General features: G+C 41.8%; 1 protein-coding gene across 1 annotated transcript in view; it reads left to right on the top strand.

Annotated features, from left to right (window-relative positions):
- Positions 1-12,283: 12,283 nt before the first annotated feature.
- Positions 12,284-19,385, top strand: part of raph1b (Ras association (RalGDS/AF-6) and pleckstrin homology domains 1b) — a 67,227-nt gene continuing 60,125 nt past the window's right edge. The window contains 1 exon segment of the mRNA XM_052127512.1: positions 12,284-12,302. The gene's annotated coding sequence lies outside the window, so the exon portion shown is untranslated.

The raw sequence follows: 19,385 nt of genomic DNA, 5'->3' as shown, positions 1-19,385 counted from the left end.
GACACATCTATGGCAAGTGCTACAGGAAGCTTGGGGTGAAATGTCACCTGAGTATATGGACAAACTGACAGCTAGAATGCCATGGATCTACAAAGCTGTCATTGCTGCATTTGGAGGATTTTTTGACAAGAACACTTTGAAGTAGTTTAAGTTCTGTGGTTTTTTTTATTTATTTATTTTTTTATTATAATAGTATTTTTTCGTTTTGTTAATGTCTTGACTATACATTGTGATCAGTTGAATGCCACTTCAATGAATAAAAGTACCCATTTCTTGAATGAATTATTCCAAAACATTTGGTCATATGAATATGCACTGCAGTGCACTAAAAGTAACAGTAATAGTATTAGTATTATTAATATTTGATGAACAAAAATACTTAAGATCCGTAATGCTGTTTATTAAAAAAAGTGATACAAAGGCAAATGGCAGCAATATATGTATATCATAATAGCGATATAAGAGACTTCACGTAAGATTAAATGCAAAAGCTAAACAAAGGCATTTGATGCATATTAAATTCATATCCTCACTGCTGGGTAGGGATTTCTTCCTCCAGTTCCTTCAGTGTTTAATGTTGGTGGTCAAAACAAGACATGTCATTTTTATTTGTTTAGCGCTTTTCACAACACACATCATTTCAAAGCAGCTTTTCAGAAATCAAGCTTTAGCAGAAAAATAAATGTAATGTTTATAAAGTCTTAAGAGTCTTCGTTGTTTAGTTTGATTTAAATATAATTGTAAATTGAGTGTACAAACCAAAAATGTAATAATTATTGTAAATAGAACCCAAGTGAGAAAGCCGAAGGCGTCTGTTAAAAACTCCATAAAATGTTGGTAAATGGAGAAAAATAACCTTGGGAGAAACCAGGCTCACTGTGGGGGCCAGTTCACCTCTGGCTAAACACCATGAATATAATGCTAATATAAGTTATTTGTGTACAGTGCAAGTCTTGGTTTGAAATTTGTAAACTAAGTAAGTGTTAAGGGCCAGTGTTTAAAAGATTTTGTATGAACTGTAAGATTAATGACTAATGTCTTTGAAGTCCATAGTGGATTAGCTGCAGAAGTTCACATAGATGCACTGTCCTTTGTTAGTTGGCTGATTAAGACTTTTGTTGACAATTAATTGGTAATAATCTAAAGCTTATTTTTTTTTAATTCACATTCTCCGTAAAAAAAAAAGAAAAAAGCTTTGCTTTGTTGCTGCTCAATTTTGGGAGCCTCGGATACCTCTGAATATGAAAAAAGGCCAATGCCAAATTGGCAAACAGAATTTGCATGTCCCGCCCCTGGGCATACGGGTGTAAAAGGTGGGGATCATGCATCTGTTCAGTCAGGTTCTGCACTGAGAAGCCGAGAATAAGGTTCGGCCACTACAGCGGCTTGGTACAGTGTTGTGGCAAGGGGGACACAACGTCTCGTTACCTCCATCAGGGAATTGGGGTTACACTAGTAACCTAGATGTTCCCCTTCTGTCACTCACTCGACGTTGTGTCGATTGTAGTGACACAAGGGGTCCCTATTCATTAGCGACACCTACACTGAACCGTGCTGCTAGTGCAGCAAGCTGTAGCGTCCCAAAGGAGCATGGGCATCAGACTGCACGTAACCTTCCCTAACGCCCCACTAAGACGTCATATTGTTTTTATTAGGTTCCCAGCATCCGACCAAGGATTTCCCCTTGAGGGTTGGGAACAAACAACGTGACAGGGAGCGTGAGCCTAGTGGACTCTCCTGGGAGAAAGAGCGCACATGTTCACCTCAGTAGAGGGGAAAGGCGCTAGTGCAAGCGGTGCACCCTGTCAGTCGTCTGACTCAACCGACTCAACTCGGAGATTGTAGAATCTCGCAAGGTATTGGGTGTCACCCAGCCCGCTGATCTACAGATGTCTGCTAGAGAGGTGCCATTGGCCAGTGCCCACGAGGATGCCACACTTCTTGTAGAGTGTGCTCAAACCTGCAAGGGGGCGGGCACGGACTGGGTCCGATAGGCCAATGCAATTGAGCCGACTACCCAGTGGGCAAGCCTCTATTTGGAGACAGTGTTCCCTTTCCGCTGTCCGCCAAAGCAAACAAAGAGCTGCTCAGAGAGTCTAAAGCTCCGTGTGTGGTCCAAATAGCAAAGCACGTACCAGACACAGCAACGATAAGGCTGGGTCTGCCTCCTCCCGGGGCAGCGCTTGCAGGTTCATTACCTGGTCCCTAAATGGGGTCATAGGAACCTTGGGCACATAGGTCTTAGGATGACATGAGCATCTGCCGGACCGAAATCCAGGCAAGTGTCTGACAGAAAACTCTTAATGGAAGTGAGCGCAATCCAGAGGGCTGTCTTCTGGGAGAGGGCACTTAGGTCGACTGATTCAAAAAGCTCGAAGGGGGTTCTCTGGAGGCCCGTAAGGACCACGGAGAGATCCCATGAGGGGAACAGTCATGGCCTGGGAGGGTTCAACTTCCGGGCGCCTCTTAGAAACCTGATAATCAGGTCGTGCTTCGCTAGGGACTTGCCATCCACTGCATCATGGTGGGCAACATATACCTTTAAGGTGGAGGGGGACAGCCGCCCCTCCAGCTTTCCCTGTAGGAATGAGAGCACTGACCGGACTGCGCACCTCTGGGGGTCTTCAAATCGGGGAAAACACCAATTTGCGAACAGAAGCCACTTTAGGGCATAAAGCTGCCTGGTGGAGGGAGCTCTGGCTTGGTTGATGGTGTCTATGACAGCTGGTGGTGGACCATTCAGATCTTCCGCATCCCATCCAGGGGCCAGACGTGGAGGTTCTAGAGGTCTGGGTGCATATGCCAGAGGGTGCCCCATCCCTGAGAAAGAAGGTCTTTCCTCAGGGGGATTTGCCAGGGAGGTGCTGTCGCGAGAAGTGTAAGATCCGAGAACCAAGTCCGGGTGGGGCAGTAAGGGGCCAAAAGAGTGACTTGTTCCCCGTCCTCCGTGACCTTGCATATAACCTGTGCAAGTAGGCTCACTGGGGGAAATGTGTATTTGTGCAGCCCCCGGGGCATCTGTCCCGAGGGGACTTGCCTCCGACCTGTGAGAGTGGGCAATGGGAGTTCTCTTGGGAAGCGAACAGGTCTACCTGTGCTTTTTGCATAATGCACCTGAGAGTGGGGCCTTCACTCTCCTTTGAGTGGAGTCTATTGAGACAGCGCGTCCGCTGTCATGTTGAGGCTGCCCGGGATATGAGTGGCGTGCAGCAAACTCAGTCAGTGCGGACTCCAAAGCAGGAGATGGCGGGCAAGTTGTGACATGACGAGAGCACACAGCGCCTTGGCCATATATGTACGCTATCATCGCGGTGCTGTCTGAACGAATCTAGACGTGCTTGCCTCTGATCAGCAGGAGAAACCTCCGCAGGGCAAGAAATACAGCCAGCAGCTCTAGGCAGTTGATGTGCCAACGTAGCCACAGGCCCGACAAGGAACCAGCGGCTGCGTGCCCATTGCACACGGTGCCTTAACCCTGTTTCGAGGCATCTGAGGTGACCAAGATGCATCTGGACACTTGCTGCAGGGGGACTCCTGTCCGCAGAAAACAGAATTCTGTCCAGGGATTGAATAACTGACGGCAGAGGGGGGTGAAGATCACAAAATATGTGCCACAGTGCCATGCCCATCTCACAACTCGAGTCTGAAGCCAGTGCTGGAGCTGTCTCATATGCATCAACCCTAGCGGCGCGACCACGGCTGAGGAAGCCATATGCCTCTGGAACTGTTTTAGAGGGACCGCAGTGACTTTATTTGAATGCAGAGAGGCAATTCAACACTGACTGCGTGTGCTCGTTTTTGAGGCGCGCTATCATTGAGATGGAGTCTAACTCCATGCCGAGAAAAGAGATGCTCTGAACTGGGGAGAGCTTGCTCTTTTCCCAGTTGACCTGAAGCTCTAGATCGTAGAAAGGGTCTGTGTCCGGGCTAAATTAAATGTAAAAAAGTATGCGTCCTCCATCTACCGCTGCGTAACAATCTTAATGCCAGACATGTGTTAGAATGTGTTTTTGCGTGAGCATCTTTAATGGGAGTTTGTGCAGACCCCTTATTTTCGGCAGGCGTCCGCCCTGTGTCAGCGGCACACCGATGTGTGCCTCTGACACAGGGCGGAAGCCTGGCAAACTGAATCGTGTAGCCGAGTCGGATGGTCCTGCCCAGCGAGTGCGACTGGTTGGAAAGCGTAAGCCACGCGTCCAAGCTCTGCGTGAGGGGCACTAAAGCGACTATCACTTTTGACATACCTGTTGGGGCTTCACAGTGGTGGGGAGCAGGTAATGTTGCGTTGGGAGGCAAAGTTGCGTCCTGAGGCATGTGTGCTGAGAAAAAGACTCAAGGCACTTACCTCCCTCCACATACCCGGTAGGGGGCGGGTTAGTGACTAAGGAAGCGGTCCTAGTAAGACGTCCTCTGGACTTGTCAGAACCGGTTGGCCGGAGTTGTGAAAGCTGTACAGACGTGGACATGGAGGTGAAGTTTCTACGTCCACAGTGTCACTTTGGCTGTAAGGTTTTGTTGCCGGGGTGCCATGAGAACGGCGTTTGCTGGCACTGGCTTGGTGAACCAGGGGATGAGGAAAGCACTCTTATTAAAAAAGTGGGCAAATGAAAAAACAGAAACCAAGGATCCTCCTCCCGGTCCTCCACCGGGGGATGGTGTAGTCTGGCGGTCGCGAATGTCTCATCTCACCCCCTGGGTGGTCTGTCTCGGGAACGCTTGGGAGCCTTCTGGGTCCTTCAGAGGTTCGTGAGATGGGGGCATCTGCTTCCTGCGGGTAGCTCTACGCTAGGGCTGAGAGCTGGGCTCTGGTTGAGGGGGAGCTTTCTGCTGGTTTCTTGCTGCCGCAGGAGGACGCCCTCAGCGTGGCTGTGAGCAGCGCCCTGACCCAAGGGACCAGACATCTAACCGGGGGGGGATGTGTAAGCATGCCGGACATCTGCACGATTTAGTTGTAAGATATCAGCTCACTTTTCATTCACACAGTTAGTTTTTGGAACCCATTCAAATTAAATGTACAACTAATTTGTAAACAAATAATAATATATTATATATACTGTAATATACCTCAATGCCTCACACTTTTATTTTGTCATTCTGAACTCTCCAGAAAGACCTGTGTGTCTGTTTGTAGCCATGTTCACAGTAGTATAATTAGCTTATTCAAAATCTGGTAAAATGCACCTCTAGTGTCATTTTAAGTGCATATTATAAGTGAACCGAACTATTGAGCATCTACATCTGAGATGTGGTTTGTGAGTACTGCTCAAATGTTGCACACCGCGTGAAGGCTAAAAATAGCCACAAGTGTGTGTGGAAACAGAGCAGCGCCATTCACTGATGCACTGGAGCTGTGCGTGCATTTTATATATTTACTTATTATATTAAATACAGCCTTTTATGATTCACAGAGCTATCGCACGTCTTCAAGTGGCTTTGAATAAAATGCACGAGTCATATGAACTATTTTAATTGTGTTTTTATGGTTCTTTAATGTCATTTAATTTGAGCTTGACCGTAACGAACGACTAACCCGCAGTATCGGATTTGGATTGGGCTCTTCGGATGTATTCCCGATCTGTCTAAAAGCTTCAGTATCGGAGCCGATACGATCTAGGTATCTGATCGGTGCATCCCTAAAAATAATCCACACGACTCCAGTTGACAAATAAAGTTCATCTGAACCCAAACGATATATATATATAAACAAAACAATACTTATATACTTTTTAACTACAAATGTTCACTTTCATACTTCTCTGTGATGCGCACTCATGAGAGGGATGATGTAAGCTCGTTGGTGAGGTCACTCGTCACGTGGAGGAGGAGGCAGGAAGCGCTCATTGTTTACAAGACAAACTTGCACAGACCAAGCGCCGTTCACAAACCAAAATAGTCCAAATCAATATAAAATAAAAATCTGTATCTATCTACTTGTGCTTTTTCTTTAGCAGAAATATATAGGCTATATTACTGTCAGGAATTTAAGCCACACAAGTTGTAGTTAGTGAAACCAAGTGTGAAAGCGTTTACCGTAATTTCCGGACTATTGAGCGCACCTGAATATAAGCCGCACCCACTGATTTTTAAATAAAATATTATTTTGAACATAAATAAGCCGCACCTGTCTATAAGCCGCAGGTGCCTACCGGTACATTGAAACAAATTAACTTTACTCAGGCTTTAACGAAACACGGCTTGTAACAAAAATAAATAGGCTTTAACGAAACACGGTGTGGCAGCGGGGCGTGGTCAAGCGCCCGTCCGGAGAGAAAAGCGGTAAGGCGCTTACACCTGAGCTAAATTATGTCTAACACCGGTGTCTAATTTCAGTAAGCATGGGGAGAGCGGCATAAAAGGCAGCAGCCACAGAGCTGAGAGAGTGACACACGTCAGTCTAGTGTTGGCGCATAGAAGAATTGAGAAACTTTATAAAATTGATTGTAAACATTGCTGTGGCCTTAAGCCTTACCTGGAACGTCAAGTACCCTGCTGAAAACTGTCACACTGGTGCCCGTGTGACAGTTTTCCCAAGAAGGACACGTGAAGCAGGGCACTTGAAATTAGACACCGGTGTTAGACATAATTTAGCGCAGGTGTAAGCGCCCTTACAGCTTTTCTCTCCCGGACGGGCGTTTGACCACGCCCCTGCTGCCACACACGGCTTGTAATAAAACATTTGCAGTAAACAGTAGCCTACCAAGAAAGTCATTGGTCACTATCTTCCTCGTCCTGTGCACTGAAACCACTGAATTCATCTCCTTCGGTGTCGGAGTTGAATAGCCTCAGATTTAGTAGTCTTTTTGCACTGAGACAATTCCTCACGCTGCTGTTTCCAACGTCTTATCATCGACTCATTAAGACCAAGCTCCCGTGCAGCAGCTCTATTTCCTTTTCAACAGCCAGATCAATCGCCTTCAACTTGAAAGCAGCATCATATGCGTTTCTCCATGTCTTTGCCATGGTGAGGGTGACAAAATTACTACCGTAATCAGAATGATGGGAAGTTTGAGCGCGCTCGATTTAATCTAAACAGTAAACAAAAAAAGTTGTTTTGACCTTAACCCGTTCGGCAATTTCAATTGGTCTAATGAAAGCTTCACGCCGCCAAAAAAACTGAGCACGTCACAGAATGTTTTTTTTTTTGTGTTTTTTTTATATATATATAAAATTTGAAAGCGGGAAAAATCCATATATTAGCCGCGTCATTGTATAAGCCGTGAGGTTCAAAGCGTGGGAAAAAAGTTGCGGCTTATAGTCCGGAAATTACGGTACTGAGATTCACAGGGTTTACACGGTGAGATCAATGGTACAGGTGATTCACAGAAGAGAAGCTTTTCAAACTGAAGAAGAGGTAACAGGTGAAACAGCAGGGTTAGCACTAAACAGATATTGACGAAGATCAAGATTTACTGACAGGTAAGTAAACGCAGTGAGTCCTTTGTGTGAGACTTGACAGTGAATTTGAGTTTTTTATGCAGGCTGTGATGAGGGAGTGAATTGAGTGCAGGTGCCATGAATTAGAAATCAGGTGATGAGGACCGGAGTGCTGAGGGAGGGGCAAAGTCAGAGGGAGGCGTGACAATGACAAAGTTTTCACATATACCTGAGTTCGCTGGAAAAACGGCACGGGCACAGACGATGAATTCAGATATCGAACCTTTGTTTCTTTCGATGGTCTGAAATCCTCAGGGGTAAAATGCTCACTGCACACCCTCCAATATTTGAGAGAATGTAGGGGTGTACTGATATCCAGGTTCAGCGCGATAAGCCAGAGCTTCAATCGGTCATAATCATGTATATGCAATCAATGAAAAATGTATGTTTTTCCCAGCATGCAATTTCTTTGGGGTTTCTGGATGTTGAAGCATCCAAGATACACACACACCAAACGACCATTTTGAACAAAACGTTTATACATATACAAATCTACAGCAAAGACAATTAAACCTTTTTTCAATGCTCCTCCACGTGACGTTACCAACAAACTTGCATCATCCCTCTCAAGAGCGCGCATCACAGATGTACGGAAGCAAACATTTGTTGTATTTAAGTATTGTTTTGTTTTTTTAAATAATCAATTGTTTGGGTTCAGAAGAACTTTATTTGTCGACTGGAGTTGTGTGGATTATTTTGATGCACCCTAAATATGCATTTTGCAAAAATATTTTTGCATTGTTTAAATGAAATCCTTAAAATAAAAATCTTAAATTGTGTTTTGATGAAGAAAGAAACTGGGTGAGTGTGAGTTAATGATCAGCAAATTTTCATTTTTGGGTGAACTATTCCTTTAACTCTTCTGCCACAAGCATTTTAATTATCTGAATATTTATTTATTTTATATATATATATATATATATATATATATATATATATATATATATATATATATATATATATATATATATATATATATATACACTCACCTAAAGGATTATTAGGAACACCTGTTCAATTTCTCATTAATGCAATTATCTAATCAACCAATCACATGGCAGTTGCTTCAATGCATTTAGGGGTGTGGTCCTGGTCAAGACAATCTCCTGAACTCCAAACTGAATGTCAGAATGGGAAAGAAAGGTGATTTAAGCCATTTTGAGCGTGGCATGGTTGTTGGTGCCAGACGGGCCGGTCTGAGTATTTCACAGTCTGCTCAGTTACTGGGTTTTCACGCACAACCATTTCTAGGGTTTACAAAGAATGGTGTGAAAAGGAAAAACATCCAGTATGCGGCAGTCCTGTGGGCTGAAAATGCCTTGTTGATGCTAGAGGTCAGAGGAGAATGGGCTGACTGATTCAAGCTGATAAAAGAGCAACTTTGCCTGAAATAACCACTCGTTACAACCGAGGTATGCAGCAAAGCATTTGTGAAGCCACAACACGCACAACCTTGAGGCGGATGGGCTACAACAGCAGAAGACCCCACCGGGTACCACTCATCTCCACTACAAATAGGAAAATGAGGCTACAATTTGCAAGAGCTCACCAAAATTGGACAGTTGAAGACTGGAAAAATGTTGCCTGGTCTGATGAGTCTCGATTTCTGTTGAGACATTCACATGGTAGAGTCAGAATTTGGCGTAAACAGAATGAGAACATGGATCCATCATGCCTTGTTACCACTGTGCAGGCTGGTGGTGGTGGTGTAATGGTGTGGGGGATGTTTTCTTGGCACACTTTAGGCCCCTTAGTGCCAATTGGGCATCGCTTAAATGCCACGGCCTACCTGAGCATTGTTTCTGACCATGTCCATCCCTTTATGGCCACCATGTACCCATCCTCTGATGGCTACTTCCGCAGGATAATGCACCATGTCACAAAGCTCGAATCATTTCAAATTGGTTTCTTGAACATGACAATGAGTTCACTGTACTAAAATGGCCCCCACAGTCACCAGATCTCAACCCAATAGAGCATCTTTGGGATGTGGTGGAACGGGAGCTTCGTGCCCTGGATGTGCATTCCACAAATCTCCATCAGCTGCAAGATGCTATCCTATCAATATGGGCCAACATTTCTAAAGAATGCTTTCAGTACCTTGTTGAATCAATGCCACAAAAAATTAAGGCAGTTCTGAAGGCGAAAGGGGGTCAAACACAGTATTAGTATGGTGTTCCTAATAATCCTTTAGGTGAGTGTGTGTGTGTGTGTGTGTGTATATATATATATATAAGATAACTATGTATAATAATTTCATCATTATATAATTGTTATTTGAGGGGCTTTCTCAGCAAATATTTGTATATGCGATTAATTGCGATTAATTAATTGGAACACCATGTCATTAATTAGATTTTTTTTTAAAATTAACGATTGACAACCCTAAAAATTACCCTTATAAACACTCAACATTTACAAAGTAATGGAGCAGGGAATGTTTCTTAATGTGTCGGCTGGTGTTTTTACAGACATTTTCAACCTGTCCCTCTCTGTAGTCCCCACATGTTTCAAAACGTCCACCATTGTGCCTGTACAAAAGCAATCAATAACCACTTTTTTAAATGACTGGCGTCCTGTTGCTCTGACCCCCATCAAAATGCTTTGAGAGGCTAGTCAGAGATTACATCTGCTCTGTGCTGCCCACCTCTTTGGACCCATTGCAGTTTGCCTACCACAACAACCGCTCCACTGATGATGCCATTGCATCTACAATACACACTGCTCTCTCCCATCTGGTAAAAAGGAACACATGTGAGAATGCTGTTTGTAGACAAGGTTAGAATGGGCAGCAACATCTCCTCATCTCTCAGCCCACTCCTGTATTCCCTATACACACATGATTATGTGGCAACACATAGCTCCAATGCCATTATTAAGTTTGCTGACGATACGACGGTGGTAGGTCTGATCACTGACAATGATGAAACAGCCGACAGAGAGGAAGTGCACACTCTGACACGCTGGTGTCAGGAGCATAACCTCTCCCTCAATGTTAGTAAGTCCAAGGTGCTTGTAGTGGACTTCAAGAGGAAAGACAGAGAACACAGCCCCATCACCATTAATGGAGCACCGGTGGAGAGAGTCTGCAGCTTCAAGTTCCTCGGTGTCCACATGTAACAAACTCTTTCAGAAAACCCTAAGATAATAATACTCTAAGGGTACGTCAAATACCAGTAAATGACCAGAGAGCAAGCATATGTGAACTTAATTTATGCTTTTAATTTGTTTTATTTAAGTGTGGTCACAATTAGCTATTCTTTATTATTTTTTACATGCACATTTTAGAATTAAGATGTAACGCAGTTCAATGGAAAGGAGGCGGCGAGAACCGGCTTGGCAATATAAACAGTATTTTAACGATTAATTTAAACAAAAGACAAACACACACACGACTGACATGTCCGTAAACAATCTCTCTCTCATCGCACCTCCGTCTGCAATCGGCCTTTATCCCTCTCAGAGGCTTAATTAGCCTGATAAGGTACCAGGTGTGTATAATCACGACCCGGCCCTGTCCTCCACCCTGTCACATAAGAGTATAAATTCATCAAAACTAAGTAGTAACACAAATGTAAGTATGGAAATTATGCATTGACCAAAACAAATTCAATCAAAACCATCTTTTCTTTGAGCTTCTTTAATGTAACCTTTTGTCTATATTCCAGCTCTTCAAACTCTGTTTGCTCTCTTAAGCAACTTAACAAATTAATAAATCGCTGATTAAAACATTATTAACTTTTAAAAAGTGCTTCCTGCCAGTAGCTGACGCCAAGCATTATGTACGCATGTCAATGACTTCACTCAAGAATTCGGAAGCGGTGCTTATTTACAATAGAAGAACGAAAGTCACGTGAGTTCTGCCATTTCAAACAGCATCAGAGCCCTTGATGGAAGTGCTAATTTAAAGTTAAAAACGTTTTAATTATTATATATTATTAGTTTCTTACATAAACCTATTGATTCACTTCAGAAGACATTCATTGATTGACTGGAGTTGCATGGATTACTTTTATGCTGCCTAAATATGACTTTTGGACCATCAAAGTGTTGGCACTCGTGTACTTCCATTGTAAGGACCTGACAGGGCTCCATCTTCTAAAAACCTTAATTTGTGTTCTACTGAAGAAAGGCAGTAATACACATCTGGGATGTCATCAGGGTAAGTGAATAATGACACCATTTTCATTTTTGGGTGAACTATTCCTTTAAGGCCTGTTGACACCAAGTGTGATCCTGACATAAAAGGTATAAAATATGTGCTTACTATCAAAGATTAGCCCAATGCAAAATTGTACGTAATTCCATAAATTAAAAAATGGATATCTGATTGATCTGTATGGCATCCGAACACTAAAAATCTAACATCCATAATTAATAATAATAATAAAATATTATCGCAGTAAAATATTTTGGTATATATTATGTATAATCTTGTCATGCATTTATTCCATGGCGAATTATGAAAATTTGGAATTGTTGTGAATAGTCCTTTATTCTGTTTCTGATGCCAGATTTTTGTGCTGTGCTACTCTTTTCCTCGCATGCCCTTCCCGAAACAGAGGGTACCAGGAGGGTTGAGTTAAAAGAATAGATAGATGGAAAGCAAAACTAAAAATACCCCCTGCACTCTCCTCACCCAAACTTTAACCTCTATTTAATGAAACATCCATTCAGTGCCGTCCATACTCAGACTGATTACAATCAGACATTTGTATAAACATACAGTAACACATTCTTTTAATATCTTGATATGACGTGCTCAAAGGTCAGTGACAGGAAGTTACATAATGACTGGTGTGAACTTAAGTGTTTACAAGAGTGTTGTGTTAGAACAGCTGTTATTATTGGTTTTAAACATGAAGTGGGTAAGTGTAAAGCTGGCTTTGTTTCTGCACGGGTCTCTTTTTACTTTGTAATAAACAGAATGTGAGGGCTGAGGAATTGGTAAAGTCTGATTTAGGGTTGGTTATAAAACGAGAGCTAAAAGCTTTTAAAATTTTGCATTTCCTTGTTCGGTTTGCTTTAGCATGGCAATAGGGCTGCTGGATTTGGACAAAAAGTGATATTGTGATTATTTTGAAAAATATTGTGATTATGATTTGTATTAAAAACAAAACTAGCAAGTGATTCCTTTTGACCAAAATTTGGTAATGTTTTGCCCATGTTCTACTGCAAATAAAAAGGGTACTCTTTGCGGAACTAAACTTGGATCTTTTTAACTTCAGCCACAAACAAATAATAAAAATAAAAAACAGAGAAATAGTCTACTTCACATTGTACCTCCCACTTTGTACCTGTTGTCAACTTTGTGATAGGCTATCAGCTCACTATTCATCATCGGTTTTTGGAACCCAGTGAACTTCAATATTATAATATTTTATTTTGTAAACTATAATTGTCTAAAAAGCTTTATCCATGTTTTTATTATTAATTTTATTGACATGCTGACCTACAGATTTCTCCTTCAAAAATCCATCAGGTAAGGGTTTATGGTTGGTTCGGTGATCTGTTGACTTGGATTGCAAGTGAACCACTGTTTTGTTGCAGATCTGAGTGCTTACTTGAACTTAAGTGAATGTATCAGGTTCTGAAATGCTCCAAATGTGCCAGGTGTGAAAACGCCCTAAAACATCAGATCTGTGCAGGATTGTTGTGTTTTGATTGTCATTGTATTTATAATATCAACACCAGTGTTTAATATATTTTATATTGCCTTCCATTTTTGTTAATGGCACTATTCAGTCATGCCATCAATTTGCAGGCCAACCCAGTATGCTAATTTGCCATGGGTTCCAGAATAGCATTTTGGGATCCAGAATAGCGACTGTGGTTAACTTTACTGATAGCTGATCACAAAGTATAGTCAGGACATTACTGATGTACAAAAACAGCACCATCGCTATTTGAAAAAAGTAATTTTGATAAAATCTAGACAGGCCCAATTTCCAGCAGCCATCATTCCAACAACTTGTCCTTATAGTAATCATGCTAAATTGCTAATTTTGTACTAGAAAATCACATGCCATTATATCAAACACTGCTGAAATCTATTTGGTTTGTTAAATGAACTTGAAAGTATTCACAGCGCTTCACTTTTTCCACATTTTGTTGTTACAGCCTTGATTAAATTCATTATTTTCCTAAAAATTCTACAAACAGTACCCCATAATGACGACGTGAAAGGAGTTTGCTTGAAATCTTTGCAAATTTATAAAAAAATAAAAAACGAAGAAAATCACATGTACATAAGTATTCACAGCCTTTGCTCAATACTTTGTTGAAGCACCATTGGCACCAATTACAGCCTCAAGTCTTTTTGTGTATGATGCTACAAGCTTGGCATACCTATTTTTGGGCAGTTTCTCCCATTCTTCTTTGCAGGACCTCTCAAGCTCTGTCATGTTGGATGGGGAGCGTCGGTGCACAGCCATTTTCAGATCTCTCCACTCAAGAACATTCACAGAGTTGTCCCATAGCCACTCCTTTGTCATCTTGTCTGTGTGCTTAGGGTTGTTGTCCTGTTGGAAGATGAACCCTCGCCCCAGTCTGAGGTCCAGAGTGCTCGGGAACAGGTTTTCATCAAGGATGTCTCTGTACATTGCTGCAGTCATCTTTCCCTCAATCCTGACTGGTCTCCCAGTTCCTGCCGCTGAAAAACATCCCCACAGCATGATGCAGCCACCACCATGCTTCACTGTAGGGATGGTATTGGCCATGTGATGAGCAGTGCCTGGTTTCCTCCAGACATGATGCTTGCTATTCAGGCCAAATTGTTCAATCTTTGTTTCATCAGACTAGAGAATTTTGCTTCTCATGGTATGAGAGTCCTTCAGGTGCCTTTTGGCAAACTCCAGGTGGGCTGTCATGAGCCTTTTACTGAGGAGTGGCTTTCGTCTGGCCACTCTACCATACAGGCCTGATTGGTGGAGTGCTGCAGAGATGGTTGTTCTTCTGGAATGTTCTCCTCTCTCCACAGAGAAACGCTGGAGCTCTGTCAGAGTGACCATCTGGTTCTTGGTCACCTCCCTGACTAAGGCCCTTCTCCCCCGATCGCTCAGTTTGGACAGGCAGCCTGCTCTTGGAAGAGTCCTGGTGGTTCCAATCTTCCATTTACAGATGATGGAGGCTGCTGTGCTCATTGGGACCTTCAATGCTGCAGAAATATTTCTGTACCTTTCCCCAGATCTGTGCCTCGATATAATCCTGTCTCTGAGATCTACAGACAATTCCTTGGACTTCATTGCTTGGTTTGTGCTCTGACATGCACTGTTAACTGTGGAACCTTATATAGACAGGTGTGTGCCTTTCCAAATCATGTCCAATCAACTGAATTTACCACAGGTGGACACCAATCAAGTTGTAGAAACACTCAAAGATGATCAGTGGAAACAGGATGCACCTGAGGTCAATTTTGAGTGTCATGGCAAAGGCTGTGAATACTTATGTACATGTGATTTTTTTTCTTTTTTTTTTTTTTTTGTTTATAAAAAAAAAAAATATTTTAATACATTTGCAAAGATTTCAAACAAACTTCTTTCATGTTGTCATTATGGGGTATTGTTTGTAGAATTTTGTGGAAAATAATTAATTTAATCAATTTTGGAATAATGCTGTAACATAACAAAATGTGAAAACGTGAAGTGCTGTGAATACTTACTTTTTTTTTGTATATACTGTATAGATATATAGAATATATTTATACAGTATATATTTACATGTATATTTCTTCTCCTCATTTTTACTTTTTTTGTTTTTGTGGTGAAATGACATGTTCTTGACAGGCTTTGTGAGATTCACCAGAGCAGGTTGAGGTTTGTTACTGCTGACATGTCCACAGGGAGGAGGTTGTTTGGGCTCTCTGTCCTGACATCAGTCAGCTTTGATGTTTTAGCATCATACTGTGTATATTCAAAACACTCAAGAGCTACTGGAAAGGATACAGACACCCATATGCATATACAGCACTCAGTAGGCTGTGTGTTGTGTTTTACCATTTGTCTTGTGTTTGGGTAGCGCTGATTAATATCTTTAGCATGCATGCCTCTTTTGTGTTTGTGACTAAGCTCATGTAGTTATGCACACTTGTGCTTGTAGAGTGTGTGTGTGTTTGTGTGGTCAGGAAGTTAAAAGTTGTTACGGTCCGGTCACTTTGTCAGGTTGTGGTTCATCCTGACAGGACTGTGGCCGTATTGGCCGGCCTCTGTGTTTTGTGTTCCCCCTTTTGTGTGTGTTACCACGGTGCACTCTCCGGTGACATCGTGGCCCGGTCAACCAGTCAGGTTGGGTTTTGTCTGACAAGGACCATGACGTCATCGTCTCCTGTGTTTACACGGCACAAAGACATCCATCTAGTGCATGGGTACTCAATATTCGGACTTCGGTCTGGATCTGGACCAAAGGACAGTTCAATTCATACCGAGATCTAAATCTTTGTGCTAGTTATCTGAGACCTGGCTAAGTGATTGTGTAAGCATACATGTATACGTGCCCGGAGCGAGAATAGCGTGTCCAATGGTATGCACTTATTCCTGCTTTCCTCGCGTTGACTCTCTCCCTGTTATAGACATGAGGCGCGTATAAAGCCTGATATACTGTACGTAGTTGCAGGTTCAGTTATTTTAACAATAGTAGCGGAGACCCTGCTACAGTTACTGACACCTTTTGCTTAAACACTGTAGAAAACAAAAATGAAGCATCTGTCTGGATGTGATTCAGACGGTTCAACTGATTTTTGTTCTAATTTTGTGAAAATTAATCAGAGATGTCATCATGGCATGCATGGCAAAGAAAGCCTATTTACACTTAAAATAAGAAAACAGTATTTTAATGATTCACTGTTATGTAAATTGTTTGTTTGTAGATTTTCACTTTAAGGAAAATATAAAAATGGTCAATTCAGACTTACATTTTCTCTCAGGGGACACCCCTGAACCCCCCATACAGTGTTATTTATCCATCAAAAGGCCTCCTATGTCCCACACATACTATATATTCTGAATGTAAAAATATTTAAACACTGAAACTGGACTGATGTCATGAGCTTCAAAATGAACTCTTGTTCTTTTTAATATTCATATCCAAGTGCCCTCGACTGATGAAGTCTTGATTAAATATTTTAATCCTTTGGTAGATGATCCCTCAGACCCCACTAATTTGTCTCCCCCCACTAATGTCTCTCTGCCCCAATGTCCTCACCCCTGCCCAAATTTGAAGAGACTATTTTGACTGTTTCGGATTTATTTTGTATTTCTTTACAAAGTACTGTTGCTGCTAGCATGGCAAGTTATGTAAACTATTAAAAAATATGCTGTATATTATGTAATTTCATAGCCATATGTCGTGTAAGCTACATATTATTATCTGGACCTTTGATGGAAGACCGGACCTCTTGGAACTTGAATTTAATACCCCATGATCTAGTGCATGTTTACATAGGAGAACAATTGAAAAACAGTGCAGATGGAACCAACAACACATTTGGTGGGAACGGTCCCTTTTGGGTCTCTGTGTGTGAGACTGTACTTGCATATGGAGAAGGGGAGAGTGTGTTTGTGAGCGAGTGTGTGTCACAGAGAACAGCTGCTGGAGGGTGGGAGAGCCTTGACCAAATTGCTCGCGGGGGAAATGAAGAATTCTGCACATGATGGACATTTCCTGTCTATCCCTCTGTTCTTTCCTCCCTCTGTATGTCTCTCAATCTATCATTTTCACTCATTTACACACATGGTTTTGTAGTATAAAGTGGCAGCATATCCAATATTTTGACACATCCAATTGTATCACTTAATTACATTCAAACAAACAAATGTGTTTACACTTATACCATGGCTGTTTCGACCAAGAAATACATTCGTCCATTCATGTACCTAGTCTTTGTCTATGTTTTGTATCATCAACCGTGTGTATGTGTGTGTGTGTGTGAGAGAGAGAGAGAGAGAGAGAGAGAGAGATAGATCAGCAGAGCTTAGTTGAAAATCAGCAGCTGTTAAGCAACAGGGAGCCAAGTCAACACACCTCTCTAATTTCTCTCTGTCTCCACCAATTTTCAATCTCTGCTATCACTCTTTCCATAATTCTTCAATATCTCCTTTATGCCATATTGTTCTCTCCTATTCTCTTTCTCTCTCTCTCTCTCTCTCTTTATTTATCCACTTTGGGCTTGACTGATTAAGCAGAACCATCGCTGTTCTCCTTTGAGTGACTGAAGTTATCATTACCATCCTGCTGGACTGAAGGCAGTGTGGCTTGATCAAAACGTCTGAATTAAACCACATATGACATATAGTTTCACTGAACCTGTGAAAGCATGTCTGATTGGTTGGGAGACTGACTGACTCAAACAATGCACATGCAAATCCAGTGAAAATGCTGCATGAAACCAGCCCATAATAGTAATGCTTAAAACATTCCAGCTTGGCATCTCCCACTGATGTCAGCAGGGTTGTGTTGTAAGAAAATAGTGGCACCAGGACTATCCAAACCCAAAGTTCAGAAAAAAATCTTAGTCTTGTGTAGCCAGACTTTTGTCTTTAGGCATAAAGTCTGGTCCACATTGCATCTTTTCTCACCAAAAATGGCCTATCTAAACAGGAAAGGTCTGTCTGTCAAACATGTAAAGCAATCAACCACAGTTTTGTTGTTTTTATGTGCCATTTAGGGTTGGGTTTTTCTTTAATAATTGATTGCCACAATAATTGAACCATTCAATTAATTGCACAGAAGTGTAATTGGAAGTGTGTGTTCGCAATACATTTTTACCAGTTGAAATATGTGTTCAACAGCAATAAGTACCAATTAATTAACCAGTTAGTACCAGTTAATTTGCTACTAAGTGCCTCAGACAATAGCCTTGTTTCCACTATCGGGCCAAATAAGGGTGTGCTAGTGCTAGGGCTTCATCGTGCCTCCTCAGGGCTTTCTCAGGACCAATGGCCAATTACCCTTGGGCCAAACAAAGGCCAATCGGCAATTGAGACTGGTTCAATTTCAAAGGCGGAGTTTCACCAAACTTGTCAGTATATGCATCCAGCGCACAACAGTACAGGTTCAATAAATCAATAAAACCATGTGGGCACAGTACAAATCGGTTAAAACGCACAATGGACAAAGAAATTACTTTCCATGGTTCGGAGAGCTTCAAAAGTGATGCATGACTGTTCAATATTCATCTTGCTTTTAGTCATCTGCAATTCTAGATCGGACTGCAATAGCTGCAGTTTGAACTTTTGTCTTCAAAATCTTCTCTAGAAACATTTTAAAAGAGAACTTCATCCGCTTTCAAACCTGGTTCATATATTACCACTCAAACAAAAACAAACCCCTGCTGGATCAAAGAGAATGGGGTCAGCAGGGCTAAGGAGAGTTCAGAATTCCCAGGGGATTTTCTCTGCTTTCAGGTTCCCTTTAAATGCCGTGATTGATGGAGAAGAAGAAAAAACAGGTTACCAGAGTCTCTCCTTAATGTGCTTTATGAAGAACTGGCAGCATAAAGTGTATGTATTAGATGTAAACTCCATATATATATATATTTCCAAATTTTGCAGTATTTGAATAAGTAGATATTCTCAAACCAAGAATATGTTTTAAGTTTTTTGTATTGTGACCTAGATATTTATATAATATTGTAATGTTGCCTACTTTTGTTCCCTCTCTTTCATCCATTTATCGCCCAACCTTGACTCAGCCTGAAACGGCCTTATAAATACTAACATGCTGACTCATATCTTCTGTTTTTGGTTTATCCACAGTTTTGGCAGAACATGTGTTGTTACTTTACTGTCCTGTAGAGGGCAACCCTCGCCTTACACCCCCACACTTCTGTTCTATTGAAGTCATTACCTATACACCTGACACTCCCTTTATTACAGTGTTGCCTCTGTACAGCATTACACACAAAAAATTTATTTAATTGACTTAAATTTGAACAAATGTTGATTTTGGTCCAGAAA

Source organism: Xyrauchen texanus, chromosome 5, assembly GCF_025860055.1.
Source record: "Xyrauchen texanus isolate HMW12.3.18 chromosome 5, RBS_HiC_50CHRs, whole genome shotgun sequence".
Taxonomy (NCBI): Eukaryota; Metazoa; Chordata; class Actinopteri; order Cypriniformes; family Catostomidae; genus Xyrauchen; species Xyrauchen texanus.
Note: the sequence above shows the minus strand (reverse complement) of the source record. Positions and strands in the feature narration are given on the sequence as shown.